The 17,780-nt window shown below is 36.5% G+C and overlaps 1 long non-coding RNA gene across 1 annotated transcript; it reads left to right on the top strand.

The window, feature by feature from the left end:
• The first annotated feature begins 4,661 nt into the window (after positions 1-4,661).
• LOC122487827 lies at positions 4,662-17,393 on the top strand. Its single transcript, XR_006298485.1, has 2 exons — positions 4,662-4,801; positions 17,155-17,393. It is a non-coding gene; the product is annotated as an uncharacterized LOC122487827 (long non-coding RNA).
• The last annotated feature ends 387 nt before the right edge of the window (positions 17,394-17,780 follow it).

The raw sequence follows: 17,780 nt of genomic DNA on the forward strand, positions 1-17,780 counted from the left end.
ATTGGCTGAACATTTGCATGTCAAAGAGTGGGAAATAAATTAAAATTTCATTGACTTCTACCTAAGTGAAATTCCTAAGGTTCAGTGGTATAGGGCATATCAAGATATCCCTCGTAAAATAAAGGGTAAATTATTATAACTGGCTTCTCCTATAAACAAAAAAGAGGCACAATGCCTAGTGGGCCTCTTTGCATTTGGGGTAACATATTACTCAGTTATATGTGCTACTCTGGCTCATTGACTGAGTAACCCAAAAGCTGCTAGTTTGGAGTAGAGCAGAGTACAAGACAAGGCTCTGCAGCAGGTCCAGGCTGTTGTGCAAGCTGATGTGCCATTTGGACCAGATCCAGTGATACTTGAAGTGTTAGTGGCAGACAGAGATAATGTTTGGAATCCTTAACAGGGCCCATAGATGAATAATAGCATAGATCCTCCAGATTTTGGAACAATGCCCTGCCATTCCTGGGGATAACTAATCTTTTCAGAAACAACTTTTGGCTTCCTATTGAGTTTTAGAAGAGATCAGGTTGCCATGTAGCCTGAGCTGCCCATCATAAACTGGGTGTTGTCTGATCCACCAAGTGACAAAGTTGGGTGTGCACAGCAGCAACACTCCATCATCAAATGGAGGTGACATGTATGAGACTGGTCTCAAGCACGTCATGATGGCGCAACTAAGTTACATGATAAAGCAGTTTAAGTGCCCATGGTTCCCACTCTTGTTATATTATTTTTCTCTCCCGGCCTGCATCCATGGCATCATGGAGAGTCTCCCACAATCATTTGACTGAGGAAGAAAAGCCTCAGTCCTACTTTGTGTAGGACTACTTTGTGTATCGTTCTATGAAATATATAGACATCTCCCAAGAGTGGACATTTGTAGCACTACAGTCCCTTCTGAGACATCCTTGAAGGACAACAATGAAGGGAAATTCATCCAGTGAGTAGAACTTTAAACAGTGTACTTGGTTATTTTTTTTTATTAGATGGAGAAAGGGCCAGATGTGTGATTTTATACCAATTCAGGGACTATGGCCAATGATTTGCCTGAATGGTCAGGGACTTGGAAAATTGGTGATAAGGAAGTCCAGGAAAAAAGGCCTATGGACAGATTCTCTGAATAGACAGAAAATGTATAGATATTTGAGTCTCACGTGAGTATGATTTTAATAATAAAGTGGATATGATGTCCCATTTTGTTGCTATGATCCTCTTTCCCCAGGCACTCCTGTCACTTCCCAATGGATTCATGAACAAAGTGATCATGGTAGCAATGACAGAGGTTATGCATGGATCCAATAACATGGGCTTCTATTCACTGAGTCCAATCTGGCTATAGTCACTGCTAAGTGTGCAGTCTTCCAGCAACAGAGGCCAATACTGAGCCCCTCTAGCACCATACTGCAGGGTCATCAGACTGCTATTTGGTGATAAGTTGGTAACATTTGACTGCTAATCATCATTTCTTATTAGAAAAGACACTTCTTTGGATATAGATTTGACATGCTTGCATGCAATGCTTCTAAAACTACCACCCATGGGCTTACAGAATTCCTTATCCACTGTTACAGTATTTCCACACAGTGTTGCTTCTGACCAAGGAACACACTTCACAACAACAAAGTGCATCAGAGGATCCATCTCATGGGATCCATTGATCATGTTCCCCATCATCCTGCTCTAAATCAGCTACCAATATATTGTACCGTTTTTCCCATAGCCACGATCCACGGGTCCAAAATTCAAGGGGTAGAAATGGAGGCGACACCACCCATCATTACATCTGACGTTTCAGTAGCAAAAAAAAAATTGTTTTATTTCTGAAATCTTTTTTTAAAGTTTATTTATTTACTTTGAGAAAGAGGGAGAGAGCAATCTGGGGAGGGCAAGAGAGGGTGAGAGAGAGAGAACACGAACTAGGCTCCACCCTACCAGTGTGGAGCCCAATGTGGGGCTTGAACTCATGAACCGTGAGATCATGACCCAAGCTGAAATCTAGAGTCTGACATGAAACAGACTGAGCCACACAGACGCCCCTCTGTTTCTGAAATCTTATGTTCTGCTGTTGTAGCAGACTTAGAACCAAAGGAAGGAATGCTTCCACTAGGAGAGGCAACAATGATTCTACTGGACTGGAAGTTAAGACTGCCTCCCAGTCCCTAGACTCCTCATGCCTCTGAAACTACAGGCAAAGAAGAGAGTTAGTGTACTTATTGAGGTTATTGATTCTAAGGGGAAATTGGACCGCTGCTCCACAGTGGCAATAAAGAAGACCATGGCTGATACACAGATCCCTTAGGTGTTTCTTAGCAGTACCATGCTCATTAAAATCCATGCACAGCTACAAGTATCCAATTCATGAAGGACTACTAATGGCTCTGAATCTTCAGGGATGAAGGTTTGGATCACCTTATGAGGCAAAGAAACATAACCAGTTTAGGTGTTTGCTTGGAGTAAAGAGAATAAAGAATGGGTAGTGAAAGAATGTAGTTATAAATACCAGCTACAACTATGTGATTAGTTGCAGCAATGAGTTGTAAATGTTCTGAGTATTTATTCCTGATTGTGTTGTGAATGTTTGCATATATATTATATATATTTGGAGACCCCTGACTCATACAAAAGTATAGACAAGAAAGATGATAACAAAAAGTTATGAGAGTTAGGACACACACAAAATAATAAATGAAAAAAAAAGAAAGATGAAATTAATCATTTGAAACCCCTTCAATGAGTACAATGAGCCAAATGAGTCAATCATCTGAAACCCCTTCAATGAGCATTCAAAAAGGTGAATGAAGCAGCATCTTCATACTGATAAAGACACTGACTGACAAATATCATCATCTTTATGTAGATTCTTATGCTGATAAAAACCTTAATCAAAACTACATAATTAAATAGGGCTTTTTATTATTATGATCCAATTAATGATTTTAGAGAATCATTTAAAACATAGAATTCACAAAAATATCACATCTCACACAAAATACTTTGAAATGACATTTTAAAATTATCACACTTTTATGAGATCTTAGTCTTACTGAAAACCAAAGGTTGCCTATTTGTTTTCTGTAAACAACTCTTTACAAAAAGACTGTGTGTGTGTGTGTGTGTGTGTGTGTGTGACTTATACCAAAACATTCGATTGTGAAGCCTCTGTTGATCTCATGTTTGCTTCATTAGCATGTAACTTAAATAAAAATGCAGTGTACCAACTACCTGAAGAAAAGGCAAGAAAGAACATTCAACTTTATTTTATTTATTTTTTATTGACACTTTATCTTTTCAGAGCAGTTTTTGATGCACAGCAAAACTGAGGGAACCAGACAGAACTCTCCCATATACCTCCTCGCTCCACACAAGTAAAACCTCCCCCATTATCAACATTCCCCATCAAAGTGGTACATTTGTTATAGCTGATGAGTCTACATAGACATATGACAATCACCCCAAATCCATAGTTCACATTAGGGTTCATCTGATGTTGTATATTCTATGGTTTAGACAAATATATAATGACATGTATCCATTATTATGGTATCATACAGAATATTTTCACTGACCTAAAAATCCTCTGTGCCCTGCTTATTCATAACCTCTTCTCCCCCCACCACCAACCCTGACAACCACGGTTCTTTTTACTGCCTCCATGGTTTTGCCTTTTTCAGAATGTCATGCAGTTGGAATCATGCCATATATAGCCTTTTTAAATTGGCTTCTTTCAACTTAGGAATATGTATTTATCATTCCTCCATGTCTTTCCATGGCTTGGTAGTTCACTTCTTATCATGAATAATATTCCATTGTCTGGATGCACCACAATTTGTTTATTTATCCGTCACCTTCTGAAGGACATCTTGGTTGCTTCCAAGTTTTGGGAAGTGTGAATAAAGCTGCTATAAACATTCATGAGTAGGGCTTCGTGTGAATATAAGTTTTTAATTCCTTTCGATAAATACCAAGGAACATGACTGCTGGACTTACAGTATACGAGACCTAACTCCAGGTAAATATTGTGGGGGCTTCCCTATGACTGGGCCCCTCTGGAGATTTTTAACTCTCAGACTTGTCCACACTTGAGTCTCCAGCAATCCATCACTTACAGTTCAGGTTTTCCTACCACAGAGCTGGTTTCTACTTCACTGGTTTCCACTTGTGAGTCTCTGCTCCAGGAAAAAACAGTTCCCCGTATTTGCCTGTTTTTCTCTCTCCTCTTGGAAGCAGCATTTTGCCCTGTGTCCTCCCCTCTTCTGGATGCAAGAAGAGTTGTTGATGTTTTAATCTATTCAGATTGTTACTTTCTGTTAGGATGGAGTGGCAACTTCCAAGCTCCTTACAAGCAGAAGAGAACTTCAACTTTATTTTGAAATATAGACAAAGAGAGTTTTAGTTACACATTTTTGGGCAAAATCTGTTTGCCTTCAGCATTCAAGGTGAAAAGTAACGTTCTTCAAAAAAACGTAAACTGCATATGAAATATTAAATTAATCGCTAAAATAATCCGTTTTGCATCAGCATTTGAAAAACCTAAAAATGAAAAAAAATGCCTAACCTTAAACATTTCACTTTAACATCTGCTTTTGTTGCATCCCATAGGTTTTGGAATACTGTGTTTTCTTTTTCTTTTGTTTGGAGACATATTTTGATTTGCCGTTTGATTTCTTGTTTAGCCCAGTGCTTTTACAGTAGTATGTTGTTTAATATTTACATATTAAATATTCAATATTTACATTGTAGGTTTCTCCAGCTTTATTGTTGATCTTCAGTTTTGTACCACTGCGGTTGGAAAATATACTTGGTATGTTTTCAGTCTTCTTAAGTTTGTAATATTTGTTACGTCCCTTTTTATGTGATTTAACCAGGGGATTCTTCTCTTCTGTATGTACTGGAAGAAAATGTGCATTCTATTTTTCTTGGATGGAATGTTTTACATATATCTTTTAGAACAATGTATTCTGAAGTATGCTTCCAGTAAAAAATGTTCTTGTTGAAAAACAAATAACTTTAACCTGAGGGTACTTGTTTAATGTTTATTTATTTTTTGAGAGAGAGACAAAGACAGAGCATGAGTGGGGGAAGGGCAGAGAGAGAGGGAGATACAGAATCTGGAGCAGGCTGCTCCAAGTTGTCAGCACAGAGTTGTTCCAAGTTGTCAGCACAGAGCTGGACACAAGGCTCAAGCCCAGGAACCAAGAGATTATGACCTAGGCAGAAGTCAGATGCTTAACCAGTTGAGCCACACAGGCACCCCTGATGGTACTTGTTTAAAAAAAGCATATCAGAGTGGAGGTGAATGGGGGGATGGGTGAAACGGGTGAAGGGGATTAAGAGTACACTTATCATGATGAGCACTGACTAATACAGAATTGTTGGATCACCATATTGAACACCTGAAACTAATATAACACTATGTCAACTATATTGAAATTAAAATTAAAAATCTTTATAAAAAGGGGGGAGAATTAACTAAAAACATATTCTCATATGAGAAAAATACAAATTCTTAGGATTAATTTAAATTATGAGATCGTGTGCATAAGATAATGACCTAAATAAATAAACGAGAAATTTGTTACTCATAGCTGTAAATTTTATGTCATTTGATAAATGTCAACCATTGTCAATTACTGTGCCTTACTATTATGAAGGAAAACCCCCCAAGTTATTTTTTTGACTGTTTGATCACTGGAAAATCAGTAATTGTAATATACCTTTGAATAACATTCATAGGCTGCTATATGACAATGTAACTTTTAAGAGCTGCAAGCATTCCATAAAAACATGAGTAAATATATCGATTATGTGCCATGGGCACCTCCTAACCTTGATGTCATTTAAAAAAAAAAGCTACTGCCATGGTTCCAGAAATACTGCTTTTGTATTTTGCTACAATTACCAGTTTTCTCTTTGGTTTATCTTAAATATAGTTGACAACTTGGGTTTTTCTCTAAAGAGAAAGTCTGCTCCTTATTATAAACTTGTGAATATATTTTTGAAGCTTGAAAGTAAAACCAGAACATGAGCAAAATGTGAAAATGTATTTAAAAGTTGATAAAGGTTAAGTGTGCTATTTTGATTACAATTTGGAATGCTTAGCAAAACAAAAGAGAAATGACAGATTCTTGACTTAGGCATATTTGAAGGTATCTTCTTTTATCAGTTTAAAATGTATTTATTAAAAATGAGAGAAAATTCAAATAAAAATGAAAGCCAGTAGCAGTCATGCTTATAATCTAGAAGTGAATTGTGACAAATATTTTTAGATCAATATTAAAAGTAGCAATTGAAAAGGAAGAGTGTAAATAGTTGATAGGTCTTTGATTAGATGATGATCAGTTACTGAAGAGAAATGAATCATATGAATTCATTTGAGAAACTGATAATAAAAATAATGTAAAACTTATAGTGTGCTACTATAATCAGAGTATGGAATATTTAAGAAACAACCATATGACTTACAAGATTATGCCTTATATAGGAAGAAACTTGATAGATGTTTTCCCAATTTGACAGTGATCATAAAAACTTACATAACATTAACTAACAACAAGTTGTGAGATTGAAATATTTCTAACAGAAGTATTTTTCTATTATCTTTATAATAAATGCTATTAAAATTATTGTTCTTTAAACTTTTTTTAATGTTTTATTTATTTTTGTGAGAGAGAGAGACAGAGAATGAGTGGGGGAAGGGCAGAGAGGGAGACACAGAATCTGAAACAGGCTCCAGGCTCTGAGCTGTCAGCACAAAGCCTGACGTGGACCTTGAACTCGGGAACAATGAGATCGTGACCTAGGCTGACATTGGACGCATAACCAGCTAAGCCACTCAGGTGCCCTTAAAAACTATTGTTACATTAAGAGGCAATCAAAGTATACGCAACCAAAAATGTAAGAAAAAAAAGTGTTATTAAAAGACTGTCAGACCACTAAGTCTTGCACAACATAAGTTCCTAGACACTCTTGGTAAAGTGGATTTAGATAATAGAGTTGCTTTAGATTACTCATTGGCTAAACAAAGAAGAGTCTGTGCCATGGCAAATACCTCTTACTCTACCATGACGGATGTGTCTGGTATTAAAGCAAACATAAGAAATTTACAAATAAGCCACTGGGCTAAAATACATTAATGCTCCTTCAGGTACATCCTTTGATTTATTTGATACCAACTGGCTTGGTTCATGGGAGCCTTGGCTAAAGAGTATACTTCGATCTCTCAGTCTTATCACCCTAATGGTCATAGCTGTAGTCTCTGGGTGCACTATTTTCTCTCAAAGGTCTTTGGGGAATTCTATTGTGAGTAAACAGGAATTTACTATAAACGATACTCCTAGTTTATATTTAGCCTTTGCACAAGATGGATTCCATGTCATCTTTTCCTTCATTAAAAAAGAAAATGATCCTTTTTAAACCTTACTTTTTAAAATATTTTGTCTCTATGTTCAATATTTAGTTGTTCTCATATGGAACTTGTGTTTATTTATAAAGGAATATTTTTCTAATTTATCGATATAAGCAGGAATCCTTTTCTGCTTTTCATGATGTTACCTCTGTGTAATATTAAAATACGCAAAATCTTTTTAACCAAAGATTCTAGAATAATGTTGGTTTTCTTCAGTCAGTGTTTTCCAATCTGTTCAGCAATGTTACTGGGATACTGATTAGAATATTTATTAAATCAGTAAACACATGCCTCATAGGACCCTTTAAAACTGATTTTATCCTACCATAGGCAAAGAGCATTACTTTTACATTTCCTATGCCATAAAATGTATTTACACAACACTAATCTATATAATTGCACATATTATATAAAAAAATATATGCTTTCTCTACCTAGGTACTAAAAAAGTTTACTTCCAAATGTTTCACTACTAGTCTTTTATGAACATTTGTTGACTATATATTTTTTATAGAGAAAGATACAGGAATAGTTATCTTCTGTAGTAGTTTCCTGTTGACACAACAACAAATTACCAAAAATTTGGTGAAATCTTTAAAATTGCATCCACATATTATCTTTCAGTTTCAATGGTTTGAAAGTCCAGGGAACGTGTGGCTCAGCTGGTTCTTTGTACTGGGTTTCACAAGGCAATATCAACGGTTGGAAGACTGTGTTCCTTCATGGAAGGTTAAGTAATGAATGCACTTCCAAACTCACTCAGGTTTGGCAGATTCTGTTCCACTGGCGATGTTTTACTTTTCGTCAAAATTCCATAATGTCTGACATTAGAAAATGGCTGGATTCTCCTACCTGCTTGTGAAAAACTCTACTATACACTTATGAACTAACTAGCAAGAAAAGGCAAATAACACATTGAAATTATTATTAATATACTTTTGATCTTATGGAGCCCCTGAATGGGGCTCCGGGTTCCCTAAGAGTCTGAAGAAAATACTTTGAAAAGCATTATTCTAGAGGACCAATAGAAAAAAAAAGATTATTTAATAGAGTGACAAGTAAGGAGGAGGATCATACAAAGTGTACATTTTTAACTAAGTAACCAGATTATCATGTTATGGAGGGCATCATTCTCAACATAAAATGGTCCTTCCCAATTCTGGGCAAGAGAAGAAAGGACAATAATAAACTGAAGCATGTATTTTAATTTATGTTAGAGTAAACCTAGTGAATTCTAATTTCGTAACAAGTATTTGTGTGTGGAAATGTATCGAGGTCTTATTTCCTTGATTTTTACCAACCTATTCTTAGGTGTCTGACCTGTAGTTTGGAGATGGTGATGATCTTAGGCTTTCAAACTTGTTTAAAACTACTCTCTCTGACTAAAATTCATTATGGCAGGAGTCAGATTTTCCATTAGTGGCTGGTGTAAGCTGCCACCTACCTTCTATTTGAAGTAAGTTGTCCATGATTTTCTTTGATGAAGCTTAAGAACATTTCTTTGCAAAAACAGAGGAAAATTATTGAGCGTCTGGACATGATATTTTTAGTGGATGTGTCCTTCAAATAATTTTCTTCATGATTACTGATAAACTGTTCTCTGCCTTCAGCTCAATTAGTTAAAGTTCTGTTAGAGTATTTAGTTCCTAAATATGATTACCTAAATCCTAAGCAAGGGAAAAGGAATAAAGAATACAATGCCTATATACATTTCATTTCAATGTTTTTCCACTCAGATCACTAGTGTTTCACAATTTATTTTATTTTTACCTATAATAGAGTGTCTTGTGAATTTTTTATTTACCTAACCTCAGAATTCTGTGCTTTCCTGAATGCTTTATAAACTAGAAAATTAGGAATTGCCTAGCATCTTTTGTGAATTATTAAAAAAAATTGTTGCTCTCATTCAGAGCAGATGGGAAAAGAGCAACTCATTAGGAAATGTGCACAGAAATAGCACATGATGTTGGACAAAATATGTTCCAGAAAGTAAAGACAATCAATTACTCTTTTGATGTTACATTTAACTCTTTCTCCATTCATTTTCATTGATTCGTCAGTCATTTACTTATTTTTAATAGCTCTTATATACTAACAGCTCCAGGTCAGGCACTAGTCTGGGCACTGAGATTATATCTGTGAGGAGACATACCATTAGGTCTTGCTAACTTTACCCTGAAGAGAGAATTCCAAGCTGGTTGTGTGCAACTTAAATCTAGTCTAAAGACATTCTAAAACAGAGTATTTTATTTTTATTACCTTTTTGAAAGCTTTTTTAAGAGCAGTTTTAGTTTTAGTTTTATAGCAATATTGAGAGAAAGGTAGAGATTTCCCCTGCCACAGAACATGCATGGCCTCCACCATTATTACATTTCCCACCACAGTGACACATTTGTTACAGATGATGAATCTACACTGACACATCATTGTACCCAAAGTCCATAGTTTACATTACCATTAAATCTTAAAGTGGTACATTCTATGGGTTTGGACAACTGTATAATTTCATATATCCACTCTTATAGTATCATAGGGAGTAGTTTCACTACTCTAAAGATCCTCTGTGCTCTGCCTATTCATCCCTCCCCCTCTCCCCACCCTAATCCCTGGTGAGCACTGTTCTTTTTACTGTCTTTTCCAGAATATCATACAGTCGGAATCACATAGTATGTAGTCTTTTCAGATTGGCTTCTTTACTTACTAACATACACTGAGACTTCTTCCATGTCCTTTCAGGGCTTGATTGCTCATTTCTATTTAGCACTGAATAATACTTCATTGTTTAAATATACCATAGTTTATTTATTTATTCACCTACTGAGAGACATCTTGGTTGCTCCAAGTTTTAGCAGTGATGAATAAAGTTACTATCAACATCTATGTACAGGCTTTTGTGTGGACACAAGTCTTCAACTCCTTTAAATAAATATCAAGTAACACGACTGCTGAATTGTATGGTATGAGTATCTTAAAAAACCACCAAACTGTCTTCCAAAGTGGTTGTGCCATTTTACACTCCCACCAACAGTGAGTAAGAGTTCCTGCTATTCCACATCCATGCCATCATTTGGTGTTGTCAATATTCCAGATTTTAGCCATTTTAATAGGAGTGTAGTGATTTTTCATTATACTTTGAATTTGCATTTTCCTGATGATACATGATGTAGAGCATCTTTTGATATTTATATGCATATGAATATCTCCTTTGCTGAGGTGTCTGTTAAGGTCTTTGGCATATTATTTCATTAGGTTTCTGTTTTCTGATTGTTGACATTTAAGAGTTCTTTGTATATTTTGGAGAACAGTCCTCTATCAGATAGATGTCTTTTGCAAATACATTCTTCCAGTAGGTGGCTTGTCTTTTTATTCTCTTGACATTGTCTTTCAAAAAGCAGAAGTCTTTAATTTTAAGGAATTCTAGCTTACCAATTTTTCTTTCAAGGATTGTACTTTTGCCATTGTATCAAAAGTCATCATGAAGCCCAAAGTCAAGCAGATATTCTCTTACAGTTTTGCATTTTACATTTAGGTCTGTGATCCATTTTAAGTTACTTTTTGTGAAGGGTGTAAGGTTTATATCCAGACAGATTTTTTCTTTCTTTTCTTTCTTTTGTTTTTAAATGTGAATTCCATTTGTGTCAGAACCATTTGTCAAAAATACTTACCTTTGCTCCATTATACTGCATTTGCTTCTTTGTCAAAGATAAGCTGATTATATTTAGATAGGACTACTTTGGGGTCTCACTCAATTCCATTGATCCATTTGTCTATTTTTTTCACCAAAACCACACAGTCTTGATTACTATAACTTCATAGTAATCTTGAAGTAGGGTAGTTTCAGTCTTACAACTTCATTCTTCTTCAAACTTATGTTGGCTGTTCTGGGTCTTTTGCCTCTCCATATAAAATTTAGAATCAGTTTGTTGGTATTCAAAAAAGTTGCTTGCTAGGATTTTGGATTTTGATTGGGAATGCATTGAATCTATAGATCGAATAGGTCAAAGAAAGAACTAACATCTTGACAATACTGAGAATTCACTACGCAGGGTTTTTTTGTTTGTTTGTTTTGAATAAGTATTTGTCGATGGGCATACACATTTCCTTTCACTTAAAGTGTCTTCTCTGGGGTCACCTGGGTGGTTCAGTTGGTTAAGTCTCCAACTCTTGATTTCAGCTCAGGTCATGATCTCACAGTTCGTGAGTTTGAGCCCCACATCGGACTCTGTACTGACAACATGGAGCCTGCTTGGGATTCTCTCTCTCTCTCTCTCTCTCTCTCTCTCTCTGCCTCTCTTATAAATAAATAAATAAATAAATAAATAAATAAATAAATAAAGTGTGTTCTCTGGATCAGCAGCATTGGCATCACCCAGGAGCTTGTTAGAAATGCATAATCTCCTACCCCACAACAGATCTATTGAATTAGAATCTGAATTTCAAAAAATTCCCCCAAATCATTTGTATGTTAAATTTGAGAAGCACTAGGTTAGGTCAGCATGAGTTTATGACCCTTTTGTCACTGGCCCAGACATGTATCTGACCCCCAATTCACACAGTACTTTAGTTGGTGAAGTAAATACATTATAGAAAGGTGTCTTTAGCTGTTTGCATTGTACGGGGGCAGGTGTGCAAACAAAAAATGCAAAGGGAAAGACACAAATTTTGTGGGGGCATTGTCTAGGGAGACACAAATTCTTCGGTGAGAGAAACAGTTGGAAAAGATTTCATAGATGTGGCATTTGAGCTAGAACTATAAGAATAGAAAGAAGCATGAAAGCATTTCCTGGGCAAGGGCAGAGAAACATGAAAGATCATGGAGTATTTGGAGAATACCAATCATTATAATAAAAGTGGGTCTTAGCCTGAACAGCAGGCTGAATAGGATGAAGTAGCCAGAAATAAAAGTGAGAGATACAGCTTAGGATCCTATCAATGTATGCTAGGCTAACAAGAAAGTTATAGGAAAAGTTTGTAAACAGACCAGTGGCATCATATTGGAACTCTGAATCAAATGAATAGAAGGAGGAATGTTAACTTTGTGAATAATTAATATTATGCAGTGTATAAAGCAATATACTGAATACTTTGACAACACTGAAAACTCTTTTACATAGAGAAGATACACAGCAAGGTTTAGAGCTTAGTTTAGATTATACGATGTGTTAGTTTACAGCTTCAACTCCCCAGTTGCCAACTCCCTGTTGCCAAGCATGAAATATTAGGGAGGACCTAGGACTGTCCACATCCAGTTTCAATACTATAACATAATTGATCATTTCACTTCACGTTCCCTTCTTCTTGAGAAAGCCACACTCCTATTTAGATGCAGTATTTAAAATACTATCCCATTTTGGCTTGACCTTACTTGTGGAATTCTCAAATTCAGAGTCAGTACTCTGCATTACGCTATGTGTGTAAAGTCTACTAATAATAGAAATATGATATGACAGAGGGATGATGCATTGATCTTATTAGATAATATTCCCAAGAATCAGTTATATAGTCATTTAGGAAGGTTTTCAGGGTTTATGATATTCTGGGAATACATACATTTTTAAAAACTCAAAACTTAGGGCACCTGGGTGGCTCAGTCATTTGAGCGTCCGACTTTGGCTCAGTTCATGATTTCATGGTTCGTGAGTTCGCACCCCATACCGGGCTTGAGGCTGTCAGCCAGTCACAGCAAAGCCTGCTTTGGATCCTCTGTCCTCCTCTGCTTGCCCCTCCTCCACTTGTGCCCTTCCCGCCCCCAAAAATATTCCAAGTGCGCATCTATTGGAGGCCTGACACTGAGTTAGTCCTTTTTACATAAATCGTTTTTATGAACCTTAAGATTCTACTGCACAAAGCAAAACTACAGTGAGGCATCACATTATACCTGTCAGAATGGCAAAAGTAAAAAAGATAAGAAATAACAGTGTTGATGAGGACATAAAGAAAAGGGAATCTTCATGCACTGCTGGTATGAACGTAAATTGGTTCAGACACTGTGAAAAACAGTATGAAGGTCCATCAAAAAGGTAAAAATAGAATATCATATGACTTAATAATTTCACTATTGTATATTTACACCCTCTCCCCAAGAAGAACACTATTTTAAAAAGATATGTGCACTCCTATGTTTATTGCAGCATTATTTACAATAGCCAAGATATGGAAACAATATGTGTCCAAGGATGGATGAATGGAAGATATGGTATGGACACACACACACACACACACACACACAGACACACACACGCAAAGGAATATTATGCAGTCATAAAAAAGGATGAGACTGTGTCACTTGTGACAACATGGATGGACCTAGAGGGTATTACGCTAAAGGAAATATGTCTGACTGAGAAAGACAAATATTGTATGATTTCACTCATACGTTGAATCTAAGACCAAAACAAACAAATGAATACACAAACAAAAAGCAGAATCAGACCTATAGTATTAACACAGAAACTGATGGTTGCCAGAGGGGTGGGAAATAAAGGGATGGGCAAAATGAGTAAACAGGAGTAGAAGATACAGGCTTCCAATTATGGAATGAATAAACCATGAGGATAAAAGGCACAGCACAGGGAAACGTAGTCAATGAGATTGGAATGGCACTGTGTGTTGACAGACAGTAGCTACACGTGTGGGGAACATGGCATAATTATTGAGGAGTTGAGTCACTATGTTGTACCCCTGCAACTAGTGTAACATTGTGTGTCGACTATATTCCAATAAAAGTTTGGAAGGAAAAAAAGACTTTGCTGTAAAGAAGATTTTGTCAAATCCATTTTCATGTTTCAGGAAAACAAGACTCAAAGATATCTCGTTTCTGCTCAAAAAAAATAAAGTTCACGGCTGATATGTCTGAAATGTTATGACAATGATGTATAGCTAACCTCCAGTCCTATTTCTCTCTCCCACTGGAAATAATATCGAACTCCATTGCTTAGACTCTATTGCAGTAAGGGGTGGCATATGAATGGCTTCTCATCGCTGAATGCCAGTGGAAATGACACACAGAACCTCTAAAGGCAGCTTGTAAATTCTGGAATCTCCATTCATATTTCCCTTCCACTAGGTGATTTTTGACTCCCAAGCTGACTTTAGAAGGCATTAGTTGAAGGTGATAACACCTTCCCTAACCTGCAACCTTATAGGACTTGCATGGAAATACACTCTCTCACCCCTTTCTTGGTCAGCAACATCAGATTGGATTTTATAGCAACAAAAGTAAACAAACACACTTTCATAATAGAAAGTCGCTGAGATTCCAAGAGTTCTGTCTTATGTCAACAATCATCACCCTGCCTTGAACTGCTCATAAGAAGGCCTGAACCGTGGAGGTGTGGTTGGGAGACTGAAGTTGTCAGGGAACAATCTGTGAGCAACATGTTGGGTCTAATGCTGGAGCAAAATTTGAAAGAGGCCAATGAACATCAATGATGAAGGCAACGAGATCTTGTAGGATCCTGAAATTGGTTTTCCTTTTGCCCAGGGCTCATCTAATTGATAGGGTTATGAGGATTTACACAAGTTATTGTATCTTTATACCAATAAGATTATGTTCTTAGAGTGAGAAGAAGGTTCTGAATTACTACAAATTAGTGAATCCCTCCTACTGGTAATATAATGAGTTTCTGTGTACTTTGTTATTTTGCAAAACGTGCAAAATCGCTCTATGAAATTTTAGATGCTGTGTATGTGAATTAGTATTCCAAGACGTCTCAAGACAGTTGATTCAGCTCTGAATCCTCTGCCAGATTTAAGATTCTAGTTTCATACACTCATGTGCCTAAAATGTTTAAAGCAAAGCAACAGCAAAATGAAAGAAAGCAACCATCTTTAGTCTACAAAATATAAATGAGGAGATTGAAGTTTCCTTGAAAGAAAGATGTGAGTAACATTCAATAATAAAGCAAGATCCCCTTTGCCTGTTCTCATTCTCAGAATCCTGTTTGTTCCCCCTCACCTTCTTCACTACATATATGCTCTTGTATTAAGTTTAAGGCTTCAAAAAACCCTGCTTATTTTAATAATATTTACCACTAGAGGGCATTTTCCTCCCATCTTAAACTCTTCGTCCCTGTCTTTTTTTTTTTTTTTTTAAACTGGAGGTACTGAGTATACTTTATTAACTTGCAAAGATAAAATATTTCAGATCAATAAATTAACTCAAATTATTAAGAACATATATTCTTTATGGCACATAGTTTAAGCATCCAGATTCTATAGTTAAACTAGCTGGAATTTAAAACATTGATCCAACAAACTGTTTTCCAGTTTAGATTATGTATCAATATATCAATACACTCACATACATACATATATAGGGCTTTGTAAACCATTTAAATGATATAAAATAAACATAGTGGCCACAAACCATGCCTCTTATTGTATTTTAGTTATCTAAATGTGTATTTGAAAAGATTTGTTAAAAGAAAGGTGATTTTTAGTTAGGTTAAAAAATGAAGTCTTTTTCCATCGAAGAGGACAAAGTAAATGGTCACAGCAAAGCTGTCTCATGGCTTGAGTTGCTGTTTACATTCTCCTGGAAGCCCACTCCACGGTGGAGTCACCCTGCAAGATGTTCACGAGGGAACACCATTGTGTTCGTCACCCGTGGAAGGTAAGGTGAGGAAGCAGGATTGGGCAAAGACTCAATTCAAATCCTTCACAGGATGGCAGAAGTCAGTCCTGTCCGATGCTCTGGAGCTAAGAATGGTCCATTAGATTTGTCCAGAGTTAGGCTGAAATGGCCCGTCTTTGTATTCCTTATCCACCAATTGTTGGATGTGGACCATGGAGGGGACTAGAGCAGTTAAAGAGTCAGTATGTGCAGCTGAGGAATTCCTAAAGAGGTTAAAGGTCAAATACAGGCTAAGTCCTTCTGGGAAGGGAGATCTGGGAAGTGCTTGGCTATGTCTATCACAGCTTAGTTCTATGGAAAATTTATACGAACTTCTGATTAAGTGGGGGCTCTGGAATCGGTAAGTGTAGCCGGGAACAAAAATGCATTTTGTAGACCAAGTAGTATTTTTTCAATGTAGTGATTAAAAAAAATAGTAATAACATATCAGTGTTTAGCGCATACTGTTAAAATTACAGGTCAGAAATTGAGAGAAAAATGTGAAGTTCCTTTGCATACGTGAGTGGTGTTTTACTTGGAACAAAGAATTTATTTAAGTAATTCAACATGAGGAACGCCTGGGTGGCTCAGTTGGTTAGGCGTCTGACTTCGGCTCAGGTCGTGATCTCATGGGTTTGTGTGTTCGAGCCTATGAGCCCACGTTGGGGCTTGGGATTCTCTCTCTCCTTCCATCTCTGCCCCTCCCCCGCTTGCACTCTCTTTCTCAAAATAAGTAAACTTAAAAAAAACGAAAAAAATTCAACATTAATAAAGCTATTACACTTGCTCTAATTGAAAATATTGATATTAATGTCCTTGAGTAGAGAAAATTATGTTTGACTTGCCAAGAATTTCCAGATTATTGAATAGATAACTTACCAGAAGGCATTTACAAGAACATATAAATAACAAGTTAGGAAAAGAAAACTTAACTGTAAAATTAGAACTTTTCTGTCAAAAGACATCTCTTTGTCCTTTTTCCCCCTTAAACACACTTTACTTTTTAGAGTGCATTTTTCCTTTATTTTATGAAATTGAGAGTGGAATGAAATACTGAGAAATAAATGATATTTTCAACAATTTCTGTAAGTCAGCTTCAAATAACTGAATTCTCTTTGTTGACTTTGTTCACCAGGAAAGCCTTCTGTACGTTTGTGATCTCAGCTACCAGAAGATGGCACTCTTGTTCCTCAGCAGTGAACCTGGAGGCTTTGAAGCTGTCAGGAGTATCAGTCACCTATCTCTCCATGAAAGAAATATAATAAAGAAGGCGCCTTCACCCTGTTTATCTGAACCGATTGAGATTCTTTATGTGCAGGTGCAACTAATCCTTTCAAGATGTAATGAAGCTCAATAAATCCTCCTTCTGCAATACCTTCACTAGTCTTTGGAACTGATTTTGCTTTTTGTGAGAGGCCAAGTGCAGAATGGCTTCGCACAATGCCGTGTGTTTAAGCAATAAGGAGACTGCCCCATTGTCTTGTGTCAAGCTGCCTGGGATGCAATTTCCTTTTTCCTGTTCTCAAAATTAGCTGATGAGAGCAAGTTCCCCAGGTGAGCATAAGTTCTCCAGGTTTCTTTTTTTTTCCCCCTGAAAAGTAGGTGACCAAAGAATCATGCCTTCACTAGCTGTTATTCTCAACTTTATGTCCTAGCAAATTCACATGGTCACAATATATGATCCTATATCTCCATCACTGCTTCTTATTAGTAGAACAAAGTACTTCCCTCCTATTCATTTTCCTTTTAGTGATTTGTAAA

The sequence above is a fragment of the Prionailurus bengalensis genome, chromosome A2, assembly GCF_016509475.1.
Source record: "Prionailurus bengalensis isolate Pbe53 chromosome A2, Fcat_Pben_1.1_paternal_pri, whole genome shotgun sequence".
Classification (NCBI taxonomy): Eukaryota; Metazoa; Chordata; class Mammalia; order Carnivora; family Felidae; genus Prionailurus; species Prionailurus bengalensis.